The sequence below is a fragment of the Centrocercus urophasianus genome, unplaced genomic scaffold, assembly GCF_019232065.1.
Source record: "Centrocercus urophasianus isolate 14NV4802_14NV808 unplaced genomic scaffold, USGS_Curo_1.0 seq_25, whole genome shotgun sequence".
In the NCBI taxonomy this organism is placed as follows: domain Eukaryota; kingdom Metazoa; phylum Chordata; class Aves; order Galliformes; family Phasianidae; genus Centrocercus; species Centrocercus urophasianus.
In genome coordinates, this window is record NW_024884811.1 from 17,626,727 (window position 1) to 17,645,312 (window position 18,586).

The 18,586-nt window shown below is 41.8% G+C and overlaps 1 protein-coding gene across 1 annotated transcript in view; it reads left to right on the plus strand.

Moving 5' to 3' along the window:
* Nucleotides 1–18,586, plus strand: part of CCBE1 (collagen and calcium binding EGF domains 1) — a 91,185-nt gene that overhangs the window by 881 nt on the left and 71,718 nt on the right. The window lies entirely within an intron of this gene.

An 18,586-nucleotide genomic window follows, 5' to 3' on the forward strand; every position in this document is an offset into this window, starting at 1 on the left:
GCTCTCTTCTTTCCTCTTTTGTGTATACTTCCATGTCCCATCCCGTTCCCCTTCCCTTTCCCCTTCCCCTTCCCCTTTTCCTTCCCTTTCCCTTTCCCTTCTTTTTAAGCTGTGTGTTTGAGAAACGTCAGTAATCTTAAAGCTGTCGTAAGGATGATAAAGAACACTTGATGATACATTGAAGTATACACAAAGCATGAGAACACACATATCCCTTTACTGATGTCCTCTGATTAGCTCCATCTGCAGATGAGACTTCTCATCCATGAAGGCTGCTTCTTGTGAGAGCTTTTGCTTTGTGGAGTCAACTGCACTCTGCTCATGTGTGTGTATGCCTGCGTGTGCCAGAGCCACTTATGTATATAAAAATGTTATAAGGCACACTGGTGCTCACGAGAAGTGTTACAGAGATTCCTAGTTTATTCCCAGGGTCCTGGTATTTTCTTTTTGGTACAGGTATCTGATTGCTGCAGACTCATGATGCAGCAGTGCTGTACTGTTTGTGCACCTGGGAAGGTACCACACCTCTGCCTGAGCAGTGTTAGCATCCTTGCAGCCCATGCTTTGCTCATCTTCTTTCCCTATGAAGGAGAGGCAGCACCTGCTTTAATAGCACTGAATTGTAGAACCATAGAGTGGCTGAGTTAGAAGGGACCATAAAAATCAGCCATGGGCTGATTGCCCCCTAGCAGATCAGGCCCCAACTTGGGAAAGGCTGTTTGAAGTTCTGGAGCAGGAACTGCAAAAATACAAAGAACATCGTGCTACTTGCATCTTTGCTGCTGCACATCCCCACATCCCTCCAAGAGAAGTGGGGCTGCTTTGTGCACAGCAGAGGAGGACTTCACAGGCTCCACTGGCTGCTGAGCTCCCTGTGCAAAGAAAGCAGGACTGTGTCTGGCTGCCAAGTGCGCTCATGCTGTCTTTCATCCTCGCTGAGGTGTTGCTGACCTTTGGGCTCTGCTCTGTCAAGCCCTCCCTTCCTTCCCCCCTGCAATTCCCAGGCAGTGTTCACCATCCCCGGCCCACACAGACCCTGGTGAGCATTTCCAAATCACTGCACTGCACACTCTGTGTTGTTGTGGTTCGTGTTTCTAAAGTTTGTCTATGTCTGTGGCTGCTAGGACTGTTTCATCTTGAAAAAAAAGGGGAAAAAAAAGGAAAAAGGTGAATTTCCAAATAGTGACCTTTATCCAGGGTCTGGCACTGAGGATGTGTGAGAGCTCCATCCCTTTCTCTGGGCTCTCCTCCTTTGCATGATAGCATTTCCTGCATGAAGATGTGTTGCTCAGCTGAGCAGCCTCGCATGGAGGATGTCTTGAGTTTATGTTAATTGATACTTCAAGGTTGGAGCTGATAGTGAGATGAGAGGGAACGTGCAAGCATTGGAGAAGCCAGTGATGCCTAAAGATGGGCTTCAGCATACTGGGCCTGGCAGGGAGGTATTGGTGGTTGGACTAGATGGTCTTTGTGGTCATCCAAGCCTTAATGATTCTATTATTTTTCTGAACTTTCAGAGGCCTTACAATCCTGTTTTCACTTCTGGCGCAATACTGAACATTTTAAAAACTTCAGCTGGACATGAAACTCACCTTTGGCTGTAGGAAATTTTCACTCCAGGTTCCTGAAAAGCTTAACTTTGATATTCTGGTATTTAAACTTAAAAAAATTTATTTTTGTCTTCCAAAACTTTTATTTTCATGGTTTCACAATGACAATAATTATGCATCGTGTCATGATTTTAATATTTTGTTAGAGGTAGGAGCTGACAGTATGCCTTTTAAAGCTATTAGCTATTATCATACACATTTAATTCATTTCCTAAGTCAAATTCAATTAACCAAATTGACCCAAGCTCTATTTCATGCCATCCCACACCAGGCATGAGGCAGCACACACTGCTCATTAAAATCTGCAATACAAGAAGTTAAGTAGAAAGAGAGTACTTTTGAAGTCAGATGTCAAAATTCCTGAGCATAAACTCTTGACTGAACACAATTTCTTCTTCTTTTTTCCTCCTGTTGGATGTTTTTTCATGAAAATCAGCATGTTTTGCAGAGCACTTCAGTAAAAAATAGCATCTTCTCATCACAAAAGAAATATTTCTTGAAAATTTTTTACCAGATTTACTCATGAATATAAATGAGCCAAATGCAGGGCCAAGCCAAAAGCAGGGCCAAGCACTGAGAGTATGTTGGCATTTCTCCCTGTGGTCATAGCAACCTTGTACATAATTAGATGTATTTTTCATTTTTGAAAGTGTGCAGTCTGGCCCTTGGCTTGGATTGATTCGTATTTTTTTAGATGTTCTCTGTATTTATTTTCATAAGAAAACAGGGGAACGGATGCAACAAGCAGTTTGAGCTCGTACAGCATTTAAACTCTCATTTAAACTCTTGCATAAAGGCAAAGTGCAAGGTTTTGCATTTGGGCCGGAAGAACCCCAGGCACCCGCACAGGCTGGGAGGAGTGGTCCTTGAGAGCAGCTCGGCAGAGAAGGACCTGGGGGTCCTGATGGACGAGAGACTGAACATGAGCCAGCAGTGCGCTCTGGCAGCTCGAAAGGCAAATGGGATCCTGGGCTCCATCAGGAGAGGGGTGGTCAGCAGGGACAGGGAGGTGATTGTCCCTCTCTACTCGGCTCTTGTGAGGCCCCATCTGGAGTACTGTGTCCAGGTGTGGAGCCCTCAGTACAAGAAAGACATTGAGATTTTGGAAAGGGTCCAGAGGAGGGCGACTAAGATGATCAGGGGGCTGGAGCACCTCCCCTATGAGGACAGGCTGAGGGAGTTGGGCTTGTTCAGCCTGGAGAAGAGAAGGCTGCGGGGTGACCTCATTGCAGCCTATCAATACCTGAAGGGAACCTACACCCAGGAGGGGAGTAAACTCTTCAAAAGGGCTGACAACAGCAGGACTAGGGGAAACGGATCGAAGTTGAAGGAGGGAAGATTTAGGTTGGATGTTAGGGGGAAGTTCTATACAAGGAGAGTGGTTAGGCCCTGGAACAGGCTGCCCAGGGAGGTTGTGGATACCCCGTCCTTGGATGTGTTTAAGGCCAGGTTGGACGGGGTCCTGGGCAACCTGATCTGAATGTGTGTGTTTGGTGGCCCTGCTAGGCAGGGGGGTTGGAACTACATGATCCTTGAGGTCCCTTCCAACCCGGGTGATTCTGTGATTCTGTGTGATTCTGTGATCTGTAGTGATGGCCTGTCCCGGTGGGCATACAGGGTGTAGTGGTAAAACTCCAGTGCTGGGTGAAAAGTGAAATGCTGGATGAAAACTCCAGTGCTGGGTTAGATGTTAGGAAACATTTATGCTCAGAAAGAGCAGTGATGCATTGGCACAGGCTGCCCAGGGAGGTGGAGGAGTCACCGACCCTGGAGGTGTCCAAGGACTGTGGAGATGCGGTATTGAGAGACGTGTGTGGGCATGGTGGGGGAGTTGGGGTTGGACTAGATGATCTTAGAGGTCTCTTACAACCTTAATGACTCTTCAGGGGCTTTGACTCTGTCTATCCCATCTGTGATAATGAAGGGATGTGTCTGTGTGTAAAAACAGCATCTGTGGAGTTGGCATTTTCTTGTTTTATGCTAGCAGTGTCTTCTTGCAAGGGGATGGTGATGTTTCCAAGTGCAGGAAACTCAACGATTTATTAATTAAAGGCATCTTTTTTTTTTTAAGATCTGTTAAAACCTGATCACTTTGCTAACTGTTGTATAGTAGGAGATCTACATATTACCTTCAGCAAGAGCAGGGAATATGTTTCCAAATAACAACATACAGACGATATTTGTTGGTAGCAAAATATTTTGTCACTCACCTGTTGTCTGCTAGATACTGAAATATTGCTGTTAATAGACTTGAGATAAATAGTTTCACTCTTTTTCAGAAGTTGTGGACAAAAATGAAGGTCTGATTTAACAAAAGCAGTGTGCAGAGCAGGACCCTATGCTTGTCTGGTCTTTGTTCTGAATCAGACAGGTAGATATTTCAACCTGGGTCTGTGTACTTTGGAAGAACACTTGCAAGATACACAGACGTGTTTCTTCTTTTATGAAGCTTAAGACACTTGTCTAGGCCCCTCTCAACTTGCAAATCAAGTTGACAGAACTGATGCTTTTAAGCAGACAGTTGGTCTGGTGAGAAAAATTATCCATCTTTCTTGGAAATCATGGTGAGTGCTCTCCAGTTCCTGTTTCCTTTGCTAGAAGTGAAAGATACAGATACCTGGTCATATCCCAGTGTAAATGTCCATTCTGGATCAAAGGATTCTCTGATTCTATTCTGAAGGTCAGGCTGGAGGGGCTGTGAGCACCTGCCTGAGTTGTAGGTGTCTCTCTTCACTGTAGGAGAGTTGGACCAGATAACACCTTAGGGTCCCTTCCAACTCACACAATTACGTGTAGTTCTGTGATTCTAATTCTGCATGCAGTCGGTGTCCTGCAGGACTAGCAAGGAGGAGATGCTGCTGGCGGAACAGAGGACATCAGTGTATGTGCAAATACGGCCATGTTGTGGAGCTTAAAATTTAGCTCAGAAGTTCATCAATAGCTTTTGTAGTGTTTCGGAAGCAAAGGGTCTTCTATGCAGCACAGATGTGTTTCTATATAGGCTGTTGGCTTCTGATAATTGCAGTTAAATGTGTCTTACAGAGGCCTTCCCTATACATCAGGTTTTCAGTTTTGCCATGAAAGTTTGCTGCAGACTTCAGAGCAAAACACAAAAAAAATCAAATCACAGCAGAAGAGAATGCTCATATATGGATACCCTACTCAATCCTGATACTAACCAGAAATTGCATGCCCTGAGAAGTTTTTCTTTTCCCTCTCCTGAACACTGATACTGCTCGTGGAGCCTCCTCTTCCTATGCACAGCATTGTTTTGCACATTCTTGGAAGATAAAAGTGATTGCAAGTACGCTGGAGTGCAGCTGCTTCCCAAAGAGCAGCACTGTCACTAATATGGTCCTTGGGGACCACGCACCATTCCTGGCTCCCAGATCCTTCGTGAGCCTCCAAAAGGGAAAAAATGCACTATGCAGTACTGATCCTCTCAGCTGGAGTAAGCAAGCTTGAAATTTTGTCATTTGTCTATTGAGTTTTGTTTTTAGGGGTTTGTTTTCTCATTCTGCTGTTGTGCTTCCCCCTGAAGTTTTGCTCATCAGTTTAATTTTAATAGCATTGAAAGAGCCCTGATTTACATTACAATATAACATTGTAAACAAGAAATTTATCTGATTAGAGCAAAGCGCTACTTAATCTCCAATTCCCTTTCAGGGTAATGCACTCCATAACAAAATTTTGCTGAAAATTTAAGAGAGGATAAGATTTTCATTTTTGTTTTTGTTTCAGAAAAGCAAACATACACAACAGCTGTAATTCCATGGCTGCCAAACAAGTTTCCTTATGTTTTCATAAACTAAGAGTTCTTCTTTTGCACATAGTTCAGTGCTGAAATGCCACAATCTGCACCACTCAAAGTGGCATCAGCATCTGAAACATGCCAGAGTACCTTGTTAGAGCTGCTGAGATGAGGTACCTGGTAGTCGGATTGAAAATGAGTGTCAGATTTTATTATATTAATTTATTCATCCTTTCAAACTGCCCATGATGTGCAGGTGCAGAGCTTTGAACTCCATATGAAGCACATCTCCATGATGTGTGCTGTCCTCCAGGTTTACCCATGCTCCGTTCATGAAGACATGTAACAAGCCCAAGTGTTCTCCTTTGCTTTGTATGTATATCTCTGTGTGTGTAATAACAAAGATAGAAGACAAATAAGAGACTCCAATTTAGAAAAATTATATATATATATATATATATATATATATATACACACATTCATGGAGGTTCAGGTTGGATATTAGGAAACGTTTCTTCTTGAAAGATTGGTGAGGCACTGGCACAGGCTGCCCAGGGAGGTGGTGGAGTAACCTTCCTTGGAGGTGTCCATGGACCATGGAGATGTGGCACTGAGGAACATGGTCAGTTGGCACAGTGGGGAGGGGTTGATGATTAGATTAGATGACCTTGGAGGTCTTTTCCAATCTTAATGATTCTGTGATTGAATTACATATGTCCATTGTATGCATATATATTTAAGAAATGTTACTTTAAATTGCCATCACAGGTAAATTTTTTACATAGTAATAATGAAAATTTGGTACGTTGCTTTTCCACAAAACACCACGCGCCACAATGGTGGAATGTTACTTGTCTGCACTCTCATACAATTTTCCTCTCCTTGTTGCATAGAAAGTAGCACATGATAGTGTTGCAGCTTTGAATACAGTCAGCCCTCTGCTTGGTTTTCTTTCCTTGGCTGTGAGCACAAAGGCAGCTCTCAGCTGGTGTATCAGCTGCTTAAGAGCATCACCACAGGTGTGCTCCTATCTGAAGGTTACAGCAGTTGGGCAGCCATGACTTTTGGGATCCCTCCTCCTTTAGGAACCAAGGACCTTAACTCTTTCTCAATCTTGGTGCATTAGAGAGTCTGCTGCAGCAAAACACATAGGTGCTGGGGATTTACTGGGCAGTGTTTCCTCTGTGCAGAGTTCACTCCCACATGAGCCAATATAACTAATGGTCCTTCAGAACACTGCATAATGATGGTGAGTGCTGCACTAAGGTAGAAATTGGTACAATTAAAGGATGAGGTCTGGCAGCTAGCTGCTCGTGCAGTCCGGAAGTTTTTGATGTTTACATCAAAGCAGTTGGGAGAAGTTTAAAACTGGCAAGAGAGAGCGAGCTGTGTGATAAGTGCCCTCCTTTGTGGCTAGATCAATAATGAGAACCAGGTGCGTTACATTATGGTTTTCATCTGCTGAATATAGGGTTAAATATGAACTGACTTTCCCGGGCATGGCGTCTAGCACAGAGGCTCCAGACAAACAAAATAGTAGCCCCAGGGCCTCCCGTGGTTGATACAAAATATGTAATAAAAATAGGCAGCCAAAGGGAATACCACTTTGGTAATTATCCTAAGCATTGTGTACGCTCTCTAAGGTTGGGCTGCTTTGCCACTCTTGCTGGCAGCAGGATAGCATAGGTGCAGAGACCCCTGGAGAGGGGTTGTTCTGCATCAGGAGGAATGGGGCAGAAGGGTGAGAGATTGAGGGATGAAGGTATGAAGCAACAAGAAGAGAAAGGGAAAGCAGTAAAAACGGGGGCTTAGAACAGACAGGAAACAAGATAAAAGGTAAAGAGACGAGAAGGGAGAAATTCCAGCTTGCTGCAACAGATATGTGTGTGATGGGAGACAATCACATCCCAAAAAGGTATAATTTAAACACTTCCAGACTTCATCTGCTTACATAGAACCCAGACAAACAAAGCATCAGCTGAAAGCAAACGAAAACACACGCACGCACTCTGGGGAAATGCCAGTTCTCCCAACTGCTTGAAGCAATGCTGCAGAGCCACGGCTGCTTCCCCTGACCGCCTCTTTGCTCTTCTGATGCCTTGGTTTGGGAAATCTGTCCCTTCCTGCAGCATGCAGGTCTGCAGGAGGGCAGAGGAACGTGATGCAGGCAGATGTTTAACTGCTTGTTGGCTCAGATTGCCTTCCCTCATTGTGGTACCGTGGCACAATGAGCAGTAGTTGAACACGAAACATTTAAACTACATTCAGAGAAATAGGTAAAACTTGGCAGGCATCCTGGATGGGTCGGGACTGTCCAGAGGCTGATGAGAAAGCCACTGCCCAACAGGATCAGTATGACCAGGGGACAAGTTATCTAGCGCTGTGAGCTGAGCCTCCCTGTTGTGGTGATATTGCGTGTCCGCAAAGCAGTTGCTGTGCAACAAGATCACACAAAGCAGATGTGTGCACGATATCTTGCGTCACCCACACTGCTGATTTACAGATGTGCAGAGAAACATTACCTGGGTAGATCGCATTTCAGATTGCCCGCGTGCAATGCTGAAGGAATGTCTGATACTTTTCTTGTTTTGTTTTTGTTTTTGGTTGATGCTGTGCTGAATTCTTCTGTCCTTGAGTTTAATCTTTCGTTTATGTCTCTGCCGCAGTGCCCCGAGTCCTGAAATGACTTTTGATGTGTGAATCATTGCTAGGTGTTCGGTATCCCTGTCACTGCATGGGGAGCAGATGGTCTGAAGGGATTGGCTTTGTTTTTGCTAAGGTGGGGACATGGGGAAGGCCCTTGTTGGTGCCTTCCCACTGCATTGCTTCTATCCCCTTGGTCACTCCTGCCTTTAAGTTCACACTTACTGACAGGCAGAAGCTTGTGCCTATATCCAAGTAAACAGAGCTGACATTTGATTTACAGTGAAAATGCTACCCCGCAATTCTGCTTTGAAATCTTTTTTTCTGTTGCTTGGTTTCAGTTTCCAAGCTGATGGTGGCTTCTTTTGTAAATTAACAGTAGCAAATGTCAATCTGCTGGTATACTTTGCCTTTTCTTCTATGTTGTTCCAATTATATGCAAAAAACAATGGAGAGCTGAATCCATACAGTGCTGACTCAGTTTCTTCTTGGGCTAGGAGAAGAAAGCAATCCATCTGAATCTCCTTGAGGGTAGCTGTGATTAACAGTTGAAGAGAAAAACAATTTCAGCTGCAGACAGTAGCCCCAGAGTTTAGCTGTGTTTGGAAAATCCTTCTTGCTTAAGGAGTGTTTTCCATCATGTGTTGATTTCATTGTTGATCCTAGTTCAGAAAATGAAGTACGAGTCCATAAAACATTTAACTTACATCCAGCTATTAAAAGCATGTACTTCTGTTTTTTGTTTTGATTTGTTTTAAACCTCAGTTCTAACCACAACCATTTAAATTGGTGATCTGTACTGGATGTAAATAAGGTGAAATACTCAGTGTATATTCACTGTATTAAGATGAGCAGCTATTCAGTAGTAAACACACATCAAACAGAATTTTTCCCCCTTCCTTTTCAGGTGGGCTGGGAGCTAAGGCAGAGCACGCACGGTGTTTTAAGTGGGTGAGAGTGGCAAAATCAAAGGTATTCCCTGAATATGTAAAGGGATTGTTCTTGGAGAATGAATAAGTCAAGGACAAGCTACACTACAGAGAGAGCTTGGAGAAGTTCTTCACAATATTCTTCTAGGCTAGCAATTGTATGAAGAACAGAAGTCTTTCTATGGACAAATTAGCAGTGCAGAGCTTCCAGTGTAAAACAGCCGTCTTTATATTGACTTGATTATCTCATTGCCCTCCCTTGAGGGGAAGGCTGACAGCTAATTCTCTGTAACGAAACACTCAGTCCAAAAAGTCACATTGCAAAATGAGTGAAGAAGGACACAAAGTATTATAGTAATATTTTACGAGTGATGGATAAATGCTGACAGCATAGAAATTTGTCAAAACAGTCAAAGAAAAAGTATGCTTAGAACTCTTTTTATATGAGAGAGCAAATAACTTCATTGGATGCGTCATTTCACTGTAAATAACTTCCTGCCCAGAGCTCTAATGTCTCGCTGGAATGTTAATATCTTTATGATTCAACACATTTAATATGTTGTAAATCTGACATCTTGCCTATTCAACAAGATGCTATAATCAGACACAATTTTTATTATGGAATATATCATCTTAGCTGTATCAAAAAGCAGTGTTGTTTCCTAAGCAATGCTGTCTGGAATTCTGACAAAACCCTTAGCTTAGAGATTATTGCCTTTGAGAGTTTAAATGAGTTATAATTGAAACAAAAGTAGCAAAGGAAGAATTATTTAATCTTTATAATAGCATCTGTGAGAAGAGAAAAACTGGCTGAAAGTGGGGTTGGGTGTCTTTGGTACATGTTAGTTGTTTGGAAGTGAAGTGTAAGGGACGCGAAGGACCAGAGGTCACTGGAACTTCAGGAGTAGAGAGTTGCTTTCAACTGCATCTCCCTAAGGCAAAAGCAAGGAGAAGCAACAGCCATGCTCGCTTGCAGTGTGGGCTGATTTCTACTTGAGAATTGGTCACTTGAAGGTCCCGTGTGTGGTTGGGTTGGTTGTCTGCACAATGGTGGCCCAGACAGTCTACAGAAACTGTTGTCTCAGACTATGACTTCTGTGGTGCCTCGGATGTTGACTTCTCAATATATTACATAATGTGCTGGTTGTATGAAAATAGGCATTTTGTTTAGGCAGATAGAGAAACACTGTTTTGATGTGTAATATATTTGGATGAAAAGCTAATTAGGCTTTTTTTTTTTCCCTGAAGAAACTCTTAAGTCTACTCCACTACTCCCTGGAGACTAGAAAGCGCACATCCAGAGAACAGCAGTTGGTGAAACTCCTTTGAATCTCAGACTGGAGTGATGAGGGGGCTGTTAGTGAAGGAGTAATTCTTTTCAGGAATTTTCACAGAAAATTCTCATTTCAAGTTTTCCTGGTTTTAAAATAAAGCAACACAAAGTGGATTATATTTAATCATAGAGAACATGGGATATATTTTTATTCTACATTGTCCTGCTGGTCTTCTAGTTTGTTTAATAGGAAAACAGGAGATAATAAATCCTTCCAAACCAAGCCATTCCATGACTTCCTGAGTCCTTGTCCTTAAGCCTAAGAGACCAGGTTCAGTCATCTCCCTCTGTATAGTTTAGTGGACCATGTTAACATGTCCTATTTCCTTTTAGTTTTAAAACTTGTTGTAGAGAGTTGAGTTTCACTGTGATAAAACTTTAGTGAAAAACTTTTCCTACAGACTTGCATTCCTGGCTGCTCTTGCAATTTCAAAGGAGATCCACGGTGCATTTAAACCCTCTCCTTGCATGATCTTAAACCAAGTTATTTGCCTACAGAAATGTTACAATATGACTCAGGAGCTCAAGAAAAATCCTTGACAAGGGTAAATACAGTATATATATATATATATATATTTTTATATATAGTAAACGTATATAATATAAAAAATGTTTGTAGGTCTGGATCCTTCTTGATTGTTCTTGTAAGCTCACCTGTGCTAGGGGGTGCTGTTAGGTCCCCTGATTGGCACCAACAATGTTGAGGTTTGTGTATCCATAGCTCTGCTGACTTCACTGGGCTCATGCCATGTAGCATCAGTTATGGAATTCCTCTTCATAACTCTTGTTAGCATTCCATGAAAGAAAGAACACTAGAAGTTGTTAGAGCAAACTGAACACATCTTACCAAAGAAGCAAGTTCTCTGCTTGACTTTCCAGGCGGCGTTTGTTGGCGAGGCTCTTGTTTGTGCTGTTTCTTGTCCTTGCACTGACCCGTAGTTGAGCAGTGGTTTTGTTGAACGTGGCTGGAAGGGGCCTTTCTGCACTCCTCCAGATTTACATCAGTGGAAGGCACTGTGACCCTGGGAGGCAAGATTGTTTAACCTTCATATGGGTTTGCCAAGAGCCTAACTGTTTTCCTAGATGCTGGGCTACGTTTTTGTGCTCCTCAATGATCCATATCATGCCAAATTCTGCCTTCAGTTACCCACTAAGGTTTACTAGGGGATTTCAGTATTGTGTATGTCTCCAGCTATAAAATGTAGGAAAAAACCCACCTAATTTATGCCTTGCAGAAAAAAAAAAACGCTTGGTAATTTATCCTGGAGAGGTAGTGTTCCTGTTTGCACAAAGAAGATTGCTGTAAATTGAGTCTTCAAATAACTTTTTGGTCTTTGTTTTCTTAGGATGATTTGTTGTCATTCCTATTCAAAGAAATGCTACTGTTTGAGATAAGAAGAAAAAAATGGTCCCTTTTAAAGTGTATTTTTTCATATCCACTGAGAGACAAATTAGATTTTTGTGATGTTTTCTTATGTTGCAAAAATATCCAGAGTATTTCCACAGTGGGAATAAGTTAATGGTACATCACTGGAACATCTCCAGTGAAAATAGCTGTGGTAGAGTGAAAAGAGCAGCAGAAAACAAGAAGTCAGAAGCAAGGATGGCTAAAGATACACATGCGTTTATTTACGCATTCTGGTTTGCAATATGGACTGTAAGATATTTTTAAGTACCGAGACGGAGTGATTCCAAACATTTGCATTGACCCTAGAGCCATTACAATTCTAAGTGTTCCAATAAAAAGAAAGTTGTTCCAATAATTTTTCCTTAAGGACTTGAAGACTAAGACAGGACAAATATATATATAGAATGGAAATAGAGAAACTTTCCTGTATTCGTATATTCATATTCCTCTTAATTGCATACTAAGGCTGAAGACTCTGGCTATAGTCCATGCAGTCCACTTTGATGCTTTGCTCTGTAATACTTTTTTCCTTTTTTTTTTTTTGGAAGAAAGAATCAAAACAAACATACTAATCTTTTTATTAAATGCCAACTTGACCTTTGTTCATGGAAGTATAAAGGCTGAGAGAATGAAAAATTACAACGAACGTTTATTACTGAAATCCAGGCTCAGCTGGGAGAAAATTAACTGTTTCAAAAGATTCAGTATCCTCCTTGTTACAATAGGATGCATGCAGAGAAAGGGCTGCAAAGAAGTCAAACAAAGGGAATATCTGTGAGGTCTTGCACTGGACACAAATGATTGGTGTTTGTGGGAAATACTAGAGAAGACGAGTTTCAGGAGTGGTCCTAATCTAGTGCTGCAGTGGGGGAGACCTGGGCCATGTCCTTCTGTCAGCCCAGGCTGCCCGGTGATTGGGACAGAGAAAAGCAAAGGCTTCTAAAATGTGGGTTTTGAACAACCAGTCAAGTATCAAAGGAGCACTCTGCAGCTCACTAAAATGAAGAAAGGCCACTTTTTAGTCCTTAAATTCCATGGGGAAAGTGTCATTCGTTCATGTGGCATAGAAAAAGTCTGTTTACAAGGAAGGTTTCTTGGAGGAGTGTGGTTAAAGTAGGTGCTAAGTTCTGTTAGAAATGTCTTTTTGTTGTTTAAAAAGTGTCTGAACTGAAGATTTAAAATACTTTCAAAATTGCCCTTATTACTGCATACAAAGTGAAGCTGATTGTCTTTGAAGACACTTGCCCATCTTTTACCCCTTAACTGGAAGGCATTCACATTGCTTACCTCCCTGACACTTGCTGCAGTATCTTTATAAAGGCCAACTGTTAATGTACTGGAATCATATTTGTGGCTCCCCTTCTTCCCAAAGCGTAAATCTGACAAGAAAATTATTTTTTTATTGCTATTATTACCTGGTAACAGCTCCAGAAATGGCAAGACACATTCAGCATGGCAGTTTATTTGACTCCTTCACTGTGAATAAATATGTTGTCTGTGAAAGGCTTTGAGAGACCCAATCAGCTACTGTTCTTTGTTTGCACTGCCTGTGGTAAGCCTTTACCATTGTTTCCAAAATCTCTCTCTCTTTAAAATTTCCTTTTCAAAAGGTAAATTTTCCACAGTGTTCTGTTAAATGGCTTGAGGTTGTTCATAATATGGTCACCTGGATGGTCATTGCCTCTGTAAGGTCAGTGTTTGCTTGGGAGCTACAGAGCCCTTTATTTTTCTATTTACAGCATTTAGCTGAAATTCATAAAGAAAGAAAATTATTTTTGAACTTGGGATATCAGTTGTTGAAGTTAGGAACATTCTAAAAATGCTTCAGATGTCGGCGAGAGTAAAGCGTGGATTCTTTTGGGTGACATCTGGGTTGAAATACAACAGCATGTATGCAAAATATATATGCAAAAATAGCATATAAAATAAAAAGTAGATGCAAAAATACATCAGCCCTATCCAAGACAGCAAGATTAATTCTTGTTGTTTCCTACTGCTTGTGAGCAAAAATGCCAGCCAGCATCAAAATCTGTTTTGCAGTACCCTGCAGATTAGGTATAGCTCCATTAGCTTTGGTTGGACTTCTGCTGACTTATGCTGCTTTAAATGATGGTGAAAATGGGCTTTAGCATATGGAATTCAGCTTTGGTGCAATGGTTCAAACTCTCCTTCGTGATGAAGTAATTGGTGTTTTACAGGGAAACAACTAACTCAGTTGTTGTGCACAAACATTTAAGTTCTGGGGTTTTTTTAGCACTTTCCTGTCTCACCATTTATTTTTATTTATTTTTAAGATTTGTAGGTCTGGGTAATGCATTGTTACTGTATTATTATTTTTAACAAAAACAGGTCGATTCTTTCGTAAGTTGTTTGAACAGTCAGCAGTCCTTGGCTGCTTATAAATAAATAAAAGATGTGCCATTCTAGAAAGTCTTGGAAATCGACAGTGGACTGGTGTGTCTTCTCTAACTGCAAGAAATACTTTGCATTTTTTTAGGCCTTCATTTTCAAGATCAGCTAAGTTTGTTCTCAGCCCATTGATGCCCTAAGGCACAGGTCATCAGAGATCCTTGGATGCATGATTCCATTGATGTTGGTGGGAGGCAGTAGGGTCTGTCCTCAAGCACAAAGCATAAAGAATACAGGGTGGTAAGCATTGGTTAATTCCTCTGTGATAGGACTTGTAATGTAGGGGTATGAAAAAAAAAAAAATCATAAATCTCACTTTAGAATACAGTCAAGTCTTTGACCAGCCATCTAGTCTGATCCTCTGTATTTTCTCACCCCCAGGCCAGTTCTTCTTTGCGTTCTCCATTGTTTCTCAACATCCCCAAAGTACAGAGAGCAGAAAAGATGCTGAAGTTCAGGGTTCTGTGTGCTGTTTCCAAATGTAATGCAGAACATGCTCTCTTTCCCCTTGTTAATTATCCAGGCATCTCACCAGGGCTGTGCTTTTCCTTTCTCAGTATGTGACTTTAACCCTCACACACAGCTTTACAGACATAAAAGCAAAGTTGCCTCACACTTTTTCTTTCTGATTCACTTGCAAGTGTTTTAACTTATTTAAACAGGGCTGCAAGTAAGCATAGAGGTGGGAAACACTTCAGCATTATCGGGAGACCAGAGAGGTGGAACATCACCTCTGGAACTTGGATGTTTAGGAATGTGAGAAAATAAACAGTGATCAAAACTTGGCAGGAATGGATCCCCAGCAGAAATTACCTAAGCCCTTTCCGTGCATCATTTAGAAAGGCAGCTTGTTGTAGGTAAGATAAACCTAGCTGATATGGTGGGATTACTGGGGCAATTTTCTCTATCAGGTGGTGGTGGTGAAAGTGAGAGGCTCATCAGCTGGCAAAGATACTAGAGGAAACGTTTAGTAATGGGAAAACCAGGAACTGGAAAGGAGACATGCTGCGGTATATCCTATGAAGTGTTGAATTTACTGTGCAAATTTGTGCTGAGATCTCTGCTGGAATAGTTTGTGCAGTTCTGGTCATTCATTTCAAGGGATGAGGAGTCACACCTGGGACAGGTGAAGGGTAGAGCTGCAAGGCTTTCAGGAACACAGAGAGCTCATCTGATGAGAAGAGGGTGGTGGTTCAAATTTGTAAATAAACAGTGTCTCTCATGGAAAGGGACAAGCCATTCCTGCTTATATGCTGTATAGCAGTTTCAGTGATGATGAATCTGAAGTACCAAGTTTTGCCATTAGTCTCGTTAGGTAAAGCACAGTGCCATATCCTTGTGGGAGTGTGGTCTCTGGATTTTGGAACTGATCTGCTCTGAGAAGCTTGGGCAGGTTCATGGAGTCCTGCAAGCATCTCCAATGCAATCACCAACCTTGGAGAAGTTTGCTCTTCTCTTCTGCATTCTTTCCAGCGTCCAAAACTTTGCACACAAGAATTTTCTTCTTTATGTATGCCACGTACATAGATGTCTAGTTGGTAGCATGGGCCAAAGCTAGTGCCACATCAGTCTCAAAGAAGTCAGCAGTCCCCAGGCTGTGCTCACGCAGGTACGATGTGTCCAAATAAGTTGGTTGTTAAAGACACGAGCTTTAGACCTGGCACTAGCACATGTGGTTTTACCACTGAAATTATACTGCAGGCTTGAAATCAGCAGTCTCACAAATCATAAACTAGTACCTTAGTACCGGGTACTCTTTCCTCTCTGGCTGGGCTTTCAGCTTTGTTATTGAAAGCAATGAACGTGGGAAATCTTATCTCTTGTCTGAATGACTTCCATGGCTATGCTCAACATCCTGTGATGGTGCCGTCTCTTCTTGATTGTCCCCTCTCATCATTGTTAACATGGAACAAATATCCCTGGAAACAAACAAAACAAGGAAATAAAGAAAACATTTGCGATGAAACAGAATGGTGTTTGAATTTAAGGTTTTCTCAGGGAACTTACTTGTACATGCTTAGAGCAGTGCACACTTGGTCTAGCCCTGAATGTTGACTTTTCCTTTTAGGATTTATATATTTATTTATTTATTAATATCAGAGTCTCCTTCATGGACCTAAGTCGTTGTAAATCATTATAACCCTTTTGGACAGAATGATTTAAAAGTTGAAATGGAGTTAGAGCCTTAATGCTACCAATGTGGAGGAATTCTTGAAGAAATGGTTGCATTCATTTTTGAGGGTGAACAGAAATGTTTGTGTTTCTCTCAGTCCCTGGTTCCCAGATCTGAGAATCAATCATGCAGTATATCCAAGGATACAGTTTTGGGGAATGTACTATGATGTTCAAGGAATAGAAAATTTGTGCCTTATGTGTTTTTCAAAGTGGCAGTTCTGAGATTAGATGTCTCAAGATACTTTTAAAAAAGAGAGCTTTTTGTCTGTCTGCCACCCGTTTTAATGCAATCCAGAGGCTGCTGATGTACAACTGGGATACTTCGGCTGTGTTTTCTTTTATAAGGAGAGTGAAGAGCTGGACTGCCTTTGAGTTTTGGTGACTTTCACAGATGCTTGTTAAGGAATAGTAACAGGGCAAAGAGCTGACCTGGAGTGTGACTCTCCAGTGACCTTTAAATTTGGAATAACTGAGAAAACAGCAGTTATCCCAATAAAAGCTTCAAGTGAGCTGAGGGCTGAGGAGAGGGAGATTGTTGCTTAGAAGAGCTGAACTGATGCCAGCAGAAAGCTGATACAGGAGCGACATGAGTGATATCATCTCCCAAACAGACGTGACTCTGTTCCAGAGTCTGCAAGGTCAGATCCTGGGTTTGCATAAGGGCACGTGAAGACAAAACGCATCCTTTCTATTCTACTGTAAACAGGGATCCTAAACAAGATGATTAGCACTATTAGAATGAGCTCTCTGCTTCATGGAACCTCTCATGTATATCTCAGCCAAGAAGAACAGAAGAGTATTTGGAAAAAAATAATCTGCAGCAAGTTTAAAATGACTCAATGGCCAGAGCGAGGATATGGCTGTGCTTTCCATTGTGTGTAAAAATAGCTCAAATTTGATGATTTTTACTTTGTGAGTATTTTGTGAGATTGTGAGTAGGATCTTACTATGAGAATTTGCCAGTCATGTCCCAGCCATCCACTTCACATCCAGCCCAACATTTACAGCAGCCTTCTCCTGATATTCTCTATTTAAGGGCTACTATTACGCATACCAGAGTTTTTGTTTATTTGTTTTTTGTCATATTCAATTTTTTAAAATTATTTTTTAAGTCACTGAGATAGGAGTGAAGGACAGCTCAGTTGTGAGTCACAGCGAAAGACTAACCCAAAATGCCATCTAATCACTTAATGGAGAGAAGTCCAGCCTTGCCAAATATTTGAATTACTGACACATTTAGTGTGAGATATGGTCACTAACAGCTCTTTAGAGATAGCCACCACCAGAGCTGATGAGTGGTAGCTAACTGTGAGGAGGACTCAGAGATACTGACAGATAATTTTAGGGTAACACAGTCACATGGACACTCAGTTTAAGTATGTGCCACATGGTGACAGTTCTGTAATTTTTTTAATATATGAACGAATAGAATAGAAAATATACAAGCAAACAATACCAGTGAATTTTTCTAGCTCATGATGGAAGTTAAGTGAAATTTAATTCTCTGTGTCGTAGAGTCATAGAATCATAGAATTGCTGAAGTTGGAAAAGACCCTCAAGGTCATCAAGTCCAACCTCAACCTGACCATACTAATAACATACAAACCTGAGGTCAGAAGGTAAAATGAGCAAAAATATTTGACACTGTCCTCCTTGACGTCCTTGTTTCTCAATTGGAGAGACATGGATTTGAAGGATAGATCACTGGAGGATAAGGAATTGCCTGGATGGTGTCACTCAGACTTTTGTCAATGGCTTGATCTCCAAATGGGAAACTGGTGACAAGCAGCATTCTTCAGGAGTCTGTACTAGACTGGAACTATTTAACATCTTTTTCAGTCACACAGACAGTGGGACTGAGTGCATCCTTTTCAGGTTTGTGAATGACACTGAGCTGTGTGGTGCGATAGACATGTTGGAGGGAATTATGCCATCCTGAGGAACCTGGGCATATGTGAGAGTTGGGCCCATGCCAACCTCATGAAGGGCAAGTGCAAGATCCTTCACCTGTGTTGGGACAATCCCAAACAGGAGGTGCTTTAAATTAAATGAGCGGAGGTTTAGATTAGACATTAGGAAGAAATTCTTGACTCACAGGACAGTGAGGTACTGGCACTGCTGCCCAGAGAACTGTGGTGCCCCATCCCTGGAGGTCATCAAGGCCAGGCTGGTTGGGGCCCTGGGCAGCCAGCTTTGAGATCCCTTCCAACCATTCTGTTGGAACCATTAAAGAGTCCAGCAGAGGGCCACAAAGATGGTGAAGGGCCTGGAGCATCTCTGCTATGAGGAAAGGCTGAGTGAACTGGGTCTGTTCAGCCTTGAGAAAAG